The sequence below is a fragment of the Poecile atricapillus genome, chromosome 2 (genome assembly GCF_030490865.1).
Source record: "Poecile atricapillus isolate bPoeAtr1 chromosome 2, bPoeAtr1.hap1, whole genome shotgun sequence".
NCBI classification, from domain to species: Eukaryota; Metazoa; Chordata; class Aves; order Passeriformes; family Paridae; genus Poecile; species Poecile atricapillus.
This window is the reverse complement of record NC_081250.1, coordinates 59,996,368-60,010,731: the sequence shown is the minus strand read 5'-3', so window position 1 is coordinate 60,010,731 and position 14,364 is coordinate 59,996,368.

Below are 14,364 nucleotides of genomic sequence, written 5' to 3'. Positions count from 1 at the left end.
AACACAGTTACTCTGTTGGAGACTTACACCTTTTCCTGTGACAGCAGTGTCCTCTGGTCAGTAACTTCAAGGTGAGTCTCACTGTGACAGCACTTGAAAGAAATACATCAGGAAGATTTACAAAATACACAAGATAAAGTAAAGGTCCAAGAAATGATGACACACAAGTAAATGTCAGCCTAATGTACTGCCACACATTTTTTAAAATATTCCTGAATCATGTGTTTTGGGTTGGGATTTGCCTCATTTAACTTCAATAACCTAAAAGTCAAGTGCCTAACTAGAGCTCAGTTTTACAGCACACAGAATGCTCCAAGAGGAGCCATCATCTTCTCCAGAGGGCAGATAGTCCTGTTCTAAGGCACCTGATCTCAGGCATCTTAGAACTGGAATGACACTTCCTGTATTAGATACAAGGAGAAAAATGGGTGGTGTAGTTCAGGATATATTTCAGTTCAATTAAAACCTCCTTTAGTGTTACCAATGGAATTTTTTTAAGACAAAAGACATTAGGATTTTATCTGACTGTTGTTATTACACACTTCTGTAATGCTATGGGACCATAATGTTCTCCATACTCGATATAATAGAATGCTATTCTGCCCAATAAGGACTTGGCATTTTCATGAATGTAGTTTTTACTTTAAAATAATCTACCAAAGTAAATTTCCACACGCTTTTGTTTTGTGCTAGAAAATAAAATTATTCTCCACAGAAATAGCATATTTGCAGTATGCTCTGGTTTAATAAGACAGCTTGAACCATTCAAAGTAGTATTTCAGATAAACTGACCAGCCATCATAAATGCTTTCCAAGAGAAAGAAGTGAGAACAGAGGTCCCAGAAGTCAGAAAGTAATGCTAATTTCTCTGTGTGAGAAGGCTACTGAATCTGCATCACCATAAAATCTGAAGTAAATTAATGTGGCTGAATCAAGAGACATATGTAATTGAATATTTTTTTCCTTACTGATACCTACCCCTGTACTGGAGTAGGCAATACAGTCTTCAAAGAGTCAGAAGAAAAAGTTGCCCATTTATTGCCATATTATGCAAAAAAACCCAGTGTGGAGCGCATGAAGATTCTGTCCAGCTAAGAGGGGATCACATGTAGAACAAATCTTACCAGTGATCAAGGAATCTGAAAAGATGAATTTATCAGTCTTTTCTGGACAGGGCCTCTTTCAGCCCCCAATCCTTTTCTTTCTGGCTTCTCTATTTCCCCTTCCCCCAGACTCTTCAAAGCTTCCAACCACTGTCATCATTTCCCGTGTTTGCAAATGGATAAGCAAAGAGTCCTGCTTCTCAGAAATCCCCTGCAATCAGCTGGCTCACTCCATCTCCCCACCCCCAGCCCACTGCTCTCCCCCTCCACTGTGCACAATGTCCTGGTGACAGGTGGTTGCTGCTTTCTGTAATTCTGGATACAGCTCCAGTCAGACTCAGTGGCCTGTAAAAAAACCTAGAGCTTATGAAGAGAAAAAGCTCTGGCTCTGAAAGTGCTGAGACAGGCTGGTACGGGGACTCAGTACAAAAAGCATTCAGCACAAAAAGCCAAACCCAAATGAAAAGAGCTGCTGCCAGGATCATCACGAGGTCCTCTGCTGCACAGATGTCTACTGAACTAAGCTGAAACTGATGAGTCTTTTATCGTGGCCCCCACCCCCCCTCCCTGTAGATACCCACAGCAAGACTCAGCTGCCTGGCTCAATTATTATTATTCCAAGGGACACAGTATATGTGATAGACATATGACACTCAGAGAATTAAGCTCAGATAGGACTGTCTGGCAGAATTTCTCTTTCTATTTTTTTTTCCTTTTATTTTTCTTTTTTCTTTTTTTTTTTTTTCCCTTTTTTTTTTCCTAGTCAGCAAAAAGCTGATTAGTTAGTTTACAGGAATGGAAAAATTTGGGTGTAGTATGGTAGCAGTAGAAGCAGTGTTCTAACAAACAAATTGCTTTCAGTATACTCAAGCAGGAGAGAACTAACAAAGGTGGCTTCTGCAACTTGGTACTTACATGGGTGCACTGTGTTTTACTGCCTCCCTTGCAGCATTTTGCCATTCTAGTTAAATAGAAACAGGACTGTTAGCTGTGTTAACATGCTCAGTCTGTGATCTATGCATATTTTATCCCTTTACCATGTTCTATGCCTGAAAGTTTATTCCACAGCTTCTTCCCACGTATTATAAAATGGGTTTATAAATTATGAGCCAGTTGCAAGATTGTGATTGGATATATCTCAGAAAGAATTCAGCACCTAAAAGCCCTTTGCTCTCTAAGGCTCAGCTGATGTTTACTTTTCAATAAGTCTGAAGCACACACTTATTTTCATTGTCTTGCTATCAAACATGGGACACAGATTTTGTTATGTTAGAGAGTCTGTCAAACACCTGTTAATTTCTCTGAAAGCAGCAGGCATATAAAGCAAGCAAGGGCAATGGAAACTGGGCACTCAGCACCTTATGAACCTTGGCTGTAGAGGAGAGAAGTGAGTGAAAGAGAGCTGCCTCTGGTTACTGCAGGTGCTGCAGTTTGCTAAAGAACAATTTTCAAGAAATGTTGAACAGGCCAAACATAAAGATCCCATTGTTTATATATTAGAATGGACAGCCTGCGGGGTTTTTACTTTAACCATCTGCCTTCCAAGTTTCATATAAAAATTCTGATCCCTAATAAATGTTTAACACATTAGGACACATATATTGCTGGAAAGAAACCAAACCAAACTCCTTCTGCTTCACAAGGATAAATTAGCAAGTGAAAAGCAAGACTTTCCAAACCCTCTTTTGTATGAATACAATCATTTAACTTAGATCTTGGAAAGTTGAAGGTCTAGTCACTAATCTACTGACTCCATCACAGAAGGGTGAATTTAATTTAGGAACTGCTGGCTCCAGCACTGCATTTAGTTATACCAACTTGAAGAAATTTATGTGATAATCCTTTTTATTAGCATATCTATTCTTTTTTGAGCCAAACAGCAGATCAACCAAACAAAAGATGTGCTTTACTGGCTAAGAAGTTAGCTGGATATCTTTTTTGGCTGGTCTGTTTCCTGCTTTATCTTCAGTGGGTGATGAGACATATAAATCAGTGTCTACATGGAGAGGTGACATGCTGTTTACACAGTGGGTTTGTATGATCATAGCAATCATATATGGGTAATAAATTAAACTGCATCAAGAAGCCAAAGATTTGCCCCATTGGAACAAGGTCTTTTTTCTTATAGTTTTACCAAGAGCCAGATAAAATATACAGATCTCTCCTGTAAACTGTACCATAGCATTCCGGTTTGACAAAGTTAAACCTGGAAATATAAAGCATTTCTCTGCATTTTAACTGGCCCTGTTGGAAAGTTTAAATCTTGCACGTAGCTCTGAGCTGGCTTCAAGCACCTGCATTGCCTTGCAAATACCTGCTGCCTTTGCAGGCAGGAGCAAGGAAAGGCTTTGTGACACTTTGTCCACCCAAAAAAAGGCCTCAGGATATTATTGATAAGGGAATGGGGAAACATGAAAGCAGCTGGACAGCAAGACCAATGCACCTGGATCTGCTCTAAAGGGAAGGATAGGGCCAGCTTTTCAGCACTGGCTTGCTCCAGAGATTGCCTGGGTGGTTGGTGGTTTTGGTTTGGTGAGTCCTGGGCTTGCAGTTCATGAGGCATGATGCAAGTGTAGCTGCTCTGTCCTGTATCAGCTGTTGTTTGCAACTCCCTAGTTAGTCATCAAAGAGATTAATGCAGACAGCAACCTGGGAGCCTTTTCTCACAGACAGCTACTTGTCTCCTGCTTCCAATTGCATCACTGATTTTGTTAGGCAAAACTCAGAGAATTTCCCTCAAGAGAAGAAAGGTGTTCTTTGGCAGAGTATTTTAATAACTTTGTATGAAGGAAACAAAATATAAACACAGTGGAATTTAATAGTTTAACAAATAAAAACATGTAACCCTACTTTCACCTCAAATACAAATATTGGAAGGTTTTGGCCCATCTTTTTCTTTTTTTTTTTTTTGGCCATTTCAACAGAAAGAACCCCACAAACATGGTGTCTTTCTGATTCAGAATAAGGGGTTTGTTGTTGTTGTTTAGGTTTAGACTCCTTTGTGCAAACAATACTTGAAGTCATTGGGCCAAATTTATCCCTGGATTAAGTACACTGACGTCAATGTAATTACAGTAGGAATTAATTTCCCTCACTGATATAATTTTCTGGATCCTATATCTACTTCCAAAATGCAATTAGAATCCAATTTCCTCAATCTTTTATTTTTGAGCTAGGCAGCTTGAGTCCCCTCCACAAAGAGACTGGGCTAACAAAATAAAGCATCTCCTGGTCACTTACCTGGTCATTGTTGTTGGTACCAGCACAAGGGAGAGCAGGCTTAGAGGTGTTGCATTGTTTAAATGGAAGACACCTTCATCTTAGCACTGCAGCTTAAACCCAGCCCAGGAGATCCACAGTCCTGGTTTAACTCCCTTAATTTTCTGTTCACGGGTTTTGGTTCATTCACTCTGACAAGATACAACATAGTGATTGATTTTGCTGTGAGTTTACTGGGTGTCTGTACACCATGAATCTGTTGTATAGTAATGCCATTACTTGGGAAATATTGACTTGCTCTGAGCCATTACAAAGGATTACTGAATCAGACAATATTGAGAAAATGTTTATTATATTAGGTTTTAAAAGTGACTTTATTAATCAATGCACCAGCTGTATCACCACTTGCATCACATCCAGGAACAGGTTAGATATATATAAGCTTTTTAAAAAGTGTATCTTGTTACTTTCTAAAAGCCTCTGTATCAAACTCAATAATTTGCTTGTACACAAAAATGTACAGATCTCATTAAGAAACCTCCAAAGTACTACCAAAAAAAAAAAAAAAAAAAAAAAAAAAGAGTCTGTTTAAAGTTATTATAGAGGAGACTCATTAAGACAAGCATGAATTTCCTACCTCTTACAACAGCTGACGTCTGAATGTGCCTTCAACTCAGATGGAGCCCATGCTGAACCACAAGAAAATACACCATTGTTAATATGAGGAGAAGCTCAAAAAGTGGTTTTGCTCACCACTTCATAGCAGCATTCATATTTATTTGCCAGGAGGGAAAATATTAAACAAAATAAGCCTGCTCTTCTTCATAACAGTGTTCTGTAAGTCCTGGCTTCTGTCTGTCATGCATAAAAGTTTAGCAATCCAAAGCAGAAATATTGCAAATAATTGCTATATTTGCAAAGAAAAAGTATATGACACACAGAATAAAAAGACAGCATGGAGCAGGAGAAAAAAATTAGATGAAAAATGAAACATTAGCAATAATTCCATTGTTACAATAATTCATTTGACAGAGCTCACACCAGATTTGCCCATTTCTGGGAAAACAACAGGAACAGATTATAGTCACTTCTCAAAGACCACATTTACTAAACCCAGGATATTAATATGCAAGGTACAGCAGCAAATTCCCCAGAAAGAGAGGGCAGACATGCACAAGGCCATCCTGGTCTGTGATGTCCCAATTGCACCAGCTAGAGAAGGGCCAGAACTCCTCAAAAAGAGGGGCTGCATAGGGCCAGTCACAGAGGGTGAAGCTCAAATGAGCTCTGCAAGGCCCAACTGTGCTTTCTGGTAGAAATCCCCTCATGGCATGGATTAAAGAAATGCTGATGTGTATGTTAAAGAGAAATGCTAGCCTGTGTTCAAAAAGTCCTTGATGTATTTAAGATTTGTCAGTTTTAGCTATCCTGTGGATTTGCCTTTCAGTTTTATCCTCAAGGCTTTTATACATGGGGCATGGCTTCCTGTTCTAAGAAGCCAAAGACAGTGCATATTCCACAAACCTTTCTCAGTTTTTTGGTTTTTTTTGTATCCTGACTCAGTGTTTCTCTAGAGAAGGGGATAAGAAAGTAAAGCACATTGGAGCAATATAACTGAATGTAATTTTCTTTATACATAATATGCCTATTTTTCCAGGCATCAAACCAGATTTTAGGGAAATCATCCTCCTTCCCTTCTGCAGGTCCTACTCCAGCTGTAAACATGCTTCACATGAGGTAGTGTGGCTGGCACCAGGCCTAACCAGATCGCAAAACAATTTATATAAACGTTTGGACCTGAACAGTCTCATGGAGGGAACCTTACTTAATCATCACAGAGATCAGAACTGGAACAAAATTTCCTGGCCCACAGTTTTTGGAGGTTACTCTAGGTCTCTGGCTAAAAGTTAGTCATTAATTTGTTGAATGCATGGCCAGCGTGCCAGGGAGAACTCCCTGGAAAACAACAGGTTTCAGCACGGAGGAGATTTTTCAGTGCCTGTTCTTGTAGCATAAGCTGAAAATGACATTAGAAAAGGAGTATAGGATCATATCTGCCTTCTCTGATAAATGGGCTCTTAAGCCTCTGGGAACTGAGATCTCCACTACACTACGATAAGAAAAACAACCTCTATGAGCAGAAAGTTATGACCTTCTCCCTGTCTCCTCCTCCCTTCCACATTCTCTTTCTGAGCAGATTATAAAACAAAGAGAGAATTTCTGGAGTTGTCTCCAGCTCCTGCAGAGTTTCCATGGACACTGGTTGCCTAAATATCTTTTTGTGTCTTAAGGGAGAAAAAGTATCTGCTTGTCTAATTCAGGGGGGTTCCATTCCTTTGAATGGCAGCCCTGTCCAGCCTCACAGAAAAGATTACTGGAGCATACCAGAAACGTCATAAAATTGAGAACTTGTTTACTTGTCTCAAGAAGCAGAAGCAAGCTGCTTGACAGGAAGACAGAAAGCTTCATGAAGTCACTAGGGCAATCTCAAATGTATTAATACATAAATTGATCTAGGGGTTTGAGTTTGTATTTTGATTGGTTGGTTTGGTTTGGTTTTGTTTTCTTTGGGTTTTTAGTTTGTTTAGGGGATTTTTTTGGTTTGGGTTTGGTTTTTCTTTTTGTGGTTTGGTTTGGTTTTGGGGGCTTTTTTTGTGGTGTTATTGGTCTGTGTGCTCTTTTTTGTGGTATTTTGTTTTGCTTTTCACTGTGTTATACACTGTAAGTATGCTATACAAAGCAGATATGTACTTTCCAACCACACCTCATTTTATGGCAGATTTTGGAACATTTTGCTGTTATCATACATGACATGAGCAGCAGTAGCTTACAGGGGTGGCAACCAAATTAAGAGTTCTATGCACACAAAATCAACAGATTTCCTGGGCTGAGATAGCTCCCACATTTTGGGTGAGATGAGATGCTTTCACACATCTTAGTGCCTAATTTGATCACTGATATCTTACCAGTCAAATTTTATTGATTATTACTCAATACTAATAGTTTTTCAAACTCTGTTGCTCAGAGGTGTGTAAATTGAGGTAGCTTTTGAACAAGCACATTAGAATTTGGCAAATTTTGCCAGCAATTACTCTGTCTCCAAATTAGATGCATGGATATGTTCCACTTTAACTGTATCTGACATCTGTTGAGTGCTTTGGGGATACTGGCGATGGGAAGAGAGGCATAAGGTTAGGGTCATTGCTTAAGGGCAGCTCTAGTGCATGTTATTTCTTTGATCACATATTTATGCTGTGAGAGAACATAAAGGAGTCTATTCTCTGCTTGATAGACATATCTGAGTGTCATTGATGCTAGAGGACTCAGATTACCAGTTTCAGCTCTGCACCACAGTCTTTTTTGTATATTAATTAACTTGAGCATTGCATAAGGCTATCTTGATAGGGATTCTTAAAAAGTACTGTCTATATTACAACCAAGCTCCTGTTTCTTTCCATGGGAGCACTGCCTTCTGCCAACATTTTGCCTGAGGATGAACTGAAGGACTTTCTCCCTCAACCCCCTACAGAATGTCCATCACCTCCATGTTTAAAAATCAACCAAGACTCTTGGCAAGGTGAGACAAAAAGCCAAGCAAGGCAGACTAATGCAGAGTTTGTATTAACATTCTGACTCAGCCTGGATTTTTACAGTGGCTCCTGAAATGCTATACCAGAGAAAACACCACTGAGTTGTAAACAGAAAAACTGCACACAAGTAGCAGAATTTGCTTTACGGACTTTGTTGTCTGTTAAGTAAGCAGGAAATGATGGTATTAATGCAAACAGCAAGGCGAGATTTATTCCCAGAATGGTGGGCTGTGAAAGTCTATCCATACAGAGTCATTGCCTTTGTGGGTCCCCAATCAATGCAATGTTTTCACTCTCCACCACACTCAGGCAGAAATTTTCCTGATGACTTCTATACTGCACATATATTTTGACTTCTGAAGGCTTTTAAGTCTGGTGATAAATACGAAAATGTTATACATACAAACAGAACATACATGTCAAATATCACAAGAGCATTAAGTTTACCTCTCTGGCCCCCGGGTTAATTTCAGCCCTTTTCACTGCTCTTTGCCCTCTCGGTGCAATTTCCTGGCCCAGCTCAATTAAAGGACAAATTCATGCCCACACGTGTCCTAAGGGCCCTAATGAAGTCAGCTGTCCAACTCGCATCATGCAGCTGCCTGGCTGCAGGATCTGATGGCCACTTGTCAGCTGCTTCACCAAGTCAACCCCAGACAAAGGCCCCTTTGATGGGCTGCCTTTCTCCAATCAATCTACACCTTCTCCTCTTGGACTTCAGCATCTGCTTCTGTGTAATTTGATTTTATATTCAGTGTAGCCTGACCCTATTGATAAATTAAATCTATCTAAACCTGATATCCTCATGCCACCACGGGGTAAATGACTTGCTTTAATTTTAGCTTTTGCCAGACATGACATGGTATCAATACTGACTCTTTTTTGTGTGTGTGTGTTTGGGTCATTATTTAAATAGTTCAGGCTCCAGGTCACAATTAGGGTGGGGGGAAAGAGGATAGAGACTTTTCAGAAGTATGTACAAAAAAAGTAAATCAGAATAATTCCTTCTAATATGTTAGCATTGCTTTCCATAATTATGTTTATTTCTTTCCTGATAATCACATTTTATTTCTCTGCCTTCCAAATGTATTTGACATACACACAAAAAATCCAGCTTTAATAAACAAACAAGCAAGCAAACATATAACATTATTTCATAAAATCTCTAATAACTAGAATAACTACTCACAGTCTGTTTTCTATGTAGTTTGAAATAGAAGATTTTTCTCATATGCAGTGTCTATTTGTAAACAAATAAAACACACGTGCAAACGCAACAACTGAGAAAAATTCTGAAACTGTATATACCTCAGTTGATATCTTTGCAAATCTTCAAAGTTAAAATAAATACAGGATTTTATCTCCCCAACATCCTATTTTATGTGTGAGAAATTGTAAGAGTCTACCTTCCTTGGAAATCCAGCTCTTTTCCTTCAAACTACTGACATTTTAGTTATTAACTTTTTTTCTTTCACAGAAGCCTAAAAGCTCTGTGAGAGCTCCTGCTTCCACACATACCTGCCTCTTTTACCAAAGACTAGTTGATCCCAGCTTTTCTTAATCTTCTTCCTTCTTCTCTTTTCATAGATTGGGAAGGCCACCAACAATCATCACCCTGCTCAGGTCTAGGCAAAACACTTCCAGGCCATTGGGAAACAGTTTGTAAATAAATGTGTGCACAGAAAGCACTCTGAGGTATTTTGGTGAAGAAGAAAATTCTTCCTTTTTCACTGTAATAGTCTGGGAAGGTTTTCAGAAGAGGTCCTTACTATTCCTACTACTGTCCACCTATCCTTTTCCAGCTGTGTATTGCCCTAAGGCTGCTGTTTGAGAGCAACTGGTGCACACTAAGTTCTTCTGGAATGGGAGCTGGAGCAGGAATGAACTGAATTTCTTAGCAAGCTGTCTGGCAACCTGGCAACAAAAAAGCCCCAACCAACCCACCAACGAACCAACAGAAATAATAATAATAATAATAATAAAAAAAAAGAGAGAGCAGAAAAGGAAAAAAATCCTCATACTACATTTGGAATGAGACCATCTGAAAGTAGGCACCAATTCATCACTACAAAACAAACTGGGTTTTCCAGTCATAAATGGGCGGCATCTCCTGTTATAAAACCCTGTTACCTGGCAACTAACAAATCTTATATAACCTTCCCCAGGTGGAATAAAATTTTCCATGTTATATTATCTAGTCTGGGGTTTCTCTTCCTTTTAAAAGCTAAAACATTCAAAAGTTTTAGAAGTTTTATTTAAAGAACAGAGTTTTCCCTTATGCTCACCTCAATTTTCTCACCCAAGAAATCAGAAATAACTTGTTCTCCAAACTAAACATCCCCTGCTTATAACCTGAGCAATCAGGGCATCCTCATCCTACCATCACATGAAGGCATCTTGCTGACCTACTTGTCAAGGTTGAATTTCCTAATTTTCTTGAAACCAGAGCACACCTTGCTGAGAGTGCTTTTTACAAGGGTGGTTTACAAGAGGTTTCTCCTCTGCTGCCTACTTGTGTCTGTAGTATGTTTGCAGACACGGCAGCTCTAGCCCCTGTCAACTTTCTGGTTGGCTGCCTGACTTGGGCACCAAAGCCTCTAAGGAGTTCTTTCTAAAGTGATGGCGGAGCTGCAGTTTTAAATTTCAGTCTAAACCTAACAGTTTAGTTTGGATTGTTTTTTATTTTTTTACTTTGATAGCTGAAATGTAAACTTTTATCTGACTTAGGAGAAAATGTCAAAGTAATTGTGTATCCATGAAGAAAAAAAACACCCTTCTTTATTTGTGTTTGAGATCTAATTACTCAAAGACTTTTCTCAGCTGCTGTGTGCTAGCTTGACAGTGCCTTGAGAGTGGTTTGAAATTAGAGTTGCTTTTCAAGAAAGAAAGTTTAGACTACAACCTTTTCCAATCACCGATGTTGTTTAGGCCTTTGTAAAGAACTGAGGCCTCTACAAACAACAGAAAGCAATCAGTGACCACTATCATGATTACTCTACTTCAAAGAAATACCTGTAGATGTTTTTAAACCAGGGCCCAAACTTCCAAAATATGAACTTATTGTTATTCTAATTTCATTTTGTCCTCCAAGAGTTGTAAAGAGGAATGAAGTGCACAGATGCACCAATCTAGAATTTCCACCCACTCTAAGAAACCCTAAAAGTTTCCAGCAGATAAGTGCAGAGGAAAAAGTCAGGTCCCTATTTGCCATGTAAAGTGGCCGAAGACCAACAGTCCCATGGGGAATCAGCAATGTTGATTGAGAGGACAAGGGTGTATAACCATACATGTATGCATCTGCACACAATCTGTGAAATTCCTTGAAAAAAAGCTACTGAGCTTTGACCATGTCCCAAAAGAAGGACCTTAGGAGACAGTATTAAATGCCTGTGGCTCTGTGTCAGTCTCAGTTGTGCACCTTGACCCATGTTTTAGAAACACAGTAGTTCTGGTCCAACATTCGAGTAATTCCCTAGGATTGTGCTCACCCATGAATGGGTTGTCTCACAGTGGCAGCCTCACTGCAGCTAGCCTTGGGGCTAGGTCCTGAGCACCATGGAAGATGTTTGCCCTGTCACTATTAGAGCTGGTTTCATTAGGTTATCATCATTATGCTTGTGTCTGGTTTTGTTTCTACAGGCTATAGTTTGATTGATGATTTTTCTCAGAATGTGAAGAAAATTCAGAAAACCAGTATAAGCTGCTTTGAATTGGAAATTATTGGTTCCATCTTTTCATTCAAACCTTATCTTTGCTGTGACCTAATATAACATCTTGTCAAGTCTGGAGTGTAAAAAACTTCTCAACAGAAAAGAAGTTTCTCCACAGAAACCCTGAAACTCCAAGACCTGTCCAGAATGATGACAAAAATAAACAGCCAACAGGTACAAACACATCTGCCCAATTGGAGTAGCACAAAGGAGCAGTGCATGTCCAAAGGGGAGCACAGCTGTGCCCCTTATAACTGCAGCTGCACTTACAGAAAAACTGTTAGAAATCCCATCTTTCCTGAACCATTTTCATGCTCCCTAATTGGCTTGAGATTTTGGGAGGGACAGTAGCTCTCATTTACAATATTAAATTTAAATACATATATACAAAATGCAGATAAAATTTATGTGAATAGAGGTAACTTTATTAAAAAGTTTAACTATTGTATCTGTGAAAACACTAAATGTTAGACAATGCTTCATTTTGTGTGCAAATATAATTTGTGCAAAGCTACTGCTGTTAAATAAATTTTGACAGCTGTCAGAACTGACAGCAGCCAGTGGTACTTCCACTGTTGCCTTTACAAATCTTTATGAACTTTTAAAAATGGAAGTATTCTCTTCGAGCTGTTGTGGTTAGGAGGATAAAATTGCAGCTTGTACGTTTTTTCAGCTCTTAGTTCTTCCATTTAAGCTGCATATTCATGGAGGGATTGCAGTTTGAAAAAAATTTCTTAGAAACTAATGATGTAATGAATTATGTCCAATTGGTAGTTACTGAAAGTCCACTGACTTAATGCAATGTGATTTCAATTTGACTCAGTTCTTGCATTTAAAGGAAAAAACCAACATCAACTTTATAAAACTTCACATTCCAGACCAGGATTTCATTACTGACATGAATTGAAAAAAATTTTGGATTGGAAGGGATATTAAAGATCCAGTTCTAACAGTCCCTGCCATGGGCAGGGACACTTCCCACTAGACCAGATTGTTCAAAGGCCATCCGACCTGGCCTTGAACTCTTCCAGGGATGGGTCATCCACAACTTAATCAGGGAAGCACGTTCCAGTGCCTCACCACCCTCACAGTAAAGAATTTCTTCCTAACGCCTAATCTAAATCTACCCTCTTTCAGTTTAAAACAATTACCCCTTGTCTTATCACTATATGTCCTTGTAAAAAGTCCTTCTCCAGCTGTCTTGTAAGCTCACTTCAGGTACTACAGTGTGCTATGAAGTGTCCCTGGGACCTTCTTGTCTCCAGGCTGAACAATCCCAACTCTCTTAGACTGTCCTCACAGAGGAGATGCTTCAGTCCCCTGATCATCTTTGCAGACCTCCTCAGATACGGTCTTACAAAGAGTAAGTAGAGGGGAGAATCCTCTCTCAATCCTCCCTTGACCTGTTCACCACAAATCTTTTTCCCTTTTTAACCCTGGGGGTTATGTTTCCCTATTTGTAACTCCTGGGAAAATTCTTCTCCTGGTTTTGGCTGGCATAGAGTTTATTTTCTTCATAGTAGCTTGTATGATGTTGTGTTTTGGATTTAGGCTTAATTCTTTGTTGATAATATAGAGATGCTTTTGTTATTGCTGAACAGAGCCAAGGCCTTTTCTGCCCTTCACACCATCTCACCAGCAAGTAGGCTGGGGGACATGAGAAGTAGGGAGATGACACAACCAGGGCAGCTGATCCCAGCTGGCCAGAAGGATATTTCCTGTGATCTGTGATTTCTGATATGTGATCAGAAATTAAAAACAAGGTGAAGAAGAGGGAAGGGGAGGACAGCTGGAATGATGGCATTCTGACTTCCCTGGTAACCATTATACATGATGTGATCCTGCTTTCCAGAAGGTGACTGACCATCTGCCCTCTGCCCAGGGGAAATGATGAATCAATTCTTTGTTTTTCTCTACTTGTGTATATGTGGCTTTCACTTTCCTGATTTAATTGCCTTTATCTCAATCCATGAGTTTTCTCACCCTTACCCTTCCAGTCTTTTCCCTCACCATACCAAGGGAAGGTAAGCAATTGGTTGCATGGTGCTCAGTTGCCAGGTGTGGGTAAACTGTGACAGAACTTCACTAGTCTGCAACGACTTTTCAAATATGATAGAATGGCTTAGTAACTTCATTTACCACTTCCCTCAAGACCCTTGGATTTATCTTGTCAGGCCTCATAGGCTTGTGCACAGTAAGGTCCCTTATAGATGATATAGATAGTCTTATCTTTTCCTATGGTAGGCAGCACTTATCATGAAAACAGCACATGGATCTCAAAGTTAAGTGTTATTCCTTCACAGGACAAGTCACTTTTGCTCAATATTTGCTCAGTTGAAAGATGTCTCTGTTTACTGCAATATGGTATCTAGAAGGCACTGTTCTCATACATCAAGGAAAAGGAGATATGTCTGGAAAATGTTATACTTCTTTGCTAAGAGAAGAAAAAAAATCCATATCCAAAAACCAGTCAACCAAAACTACTTCAATAACTCAGTGGTTGAGCGTAGACAACTTAAAAGGAAATCAGTGGTAATCTCACTTCTGAAAACCTGACCTTGCTCACTGAAGCATAGATAAATTGCATCAACCTCACCTAATCCACTCTTCCCTTTATATTTAACCATATCAGTGGAATTAAGCAAATAGTTAAACACAAAGATACACTTATTAGTCTTTCATTATTTAGTGTAAAAAAGCTTCTGGTTTAATACCTGCTGGTACGTATCCATGAAGCCAGAT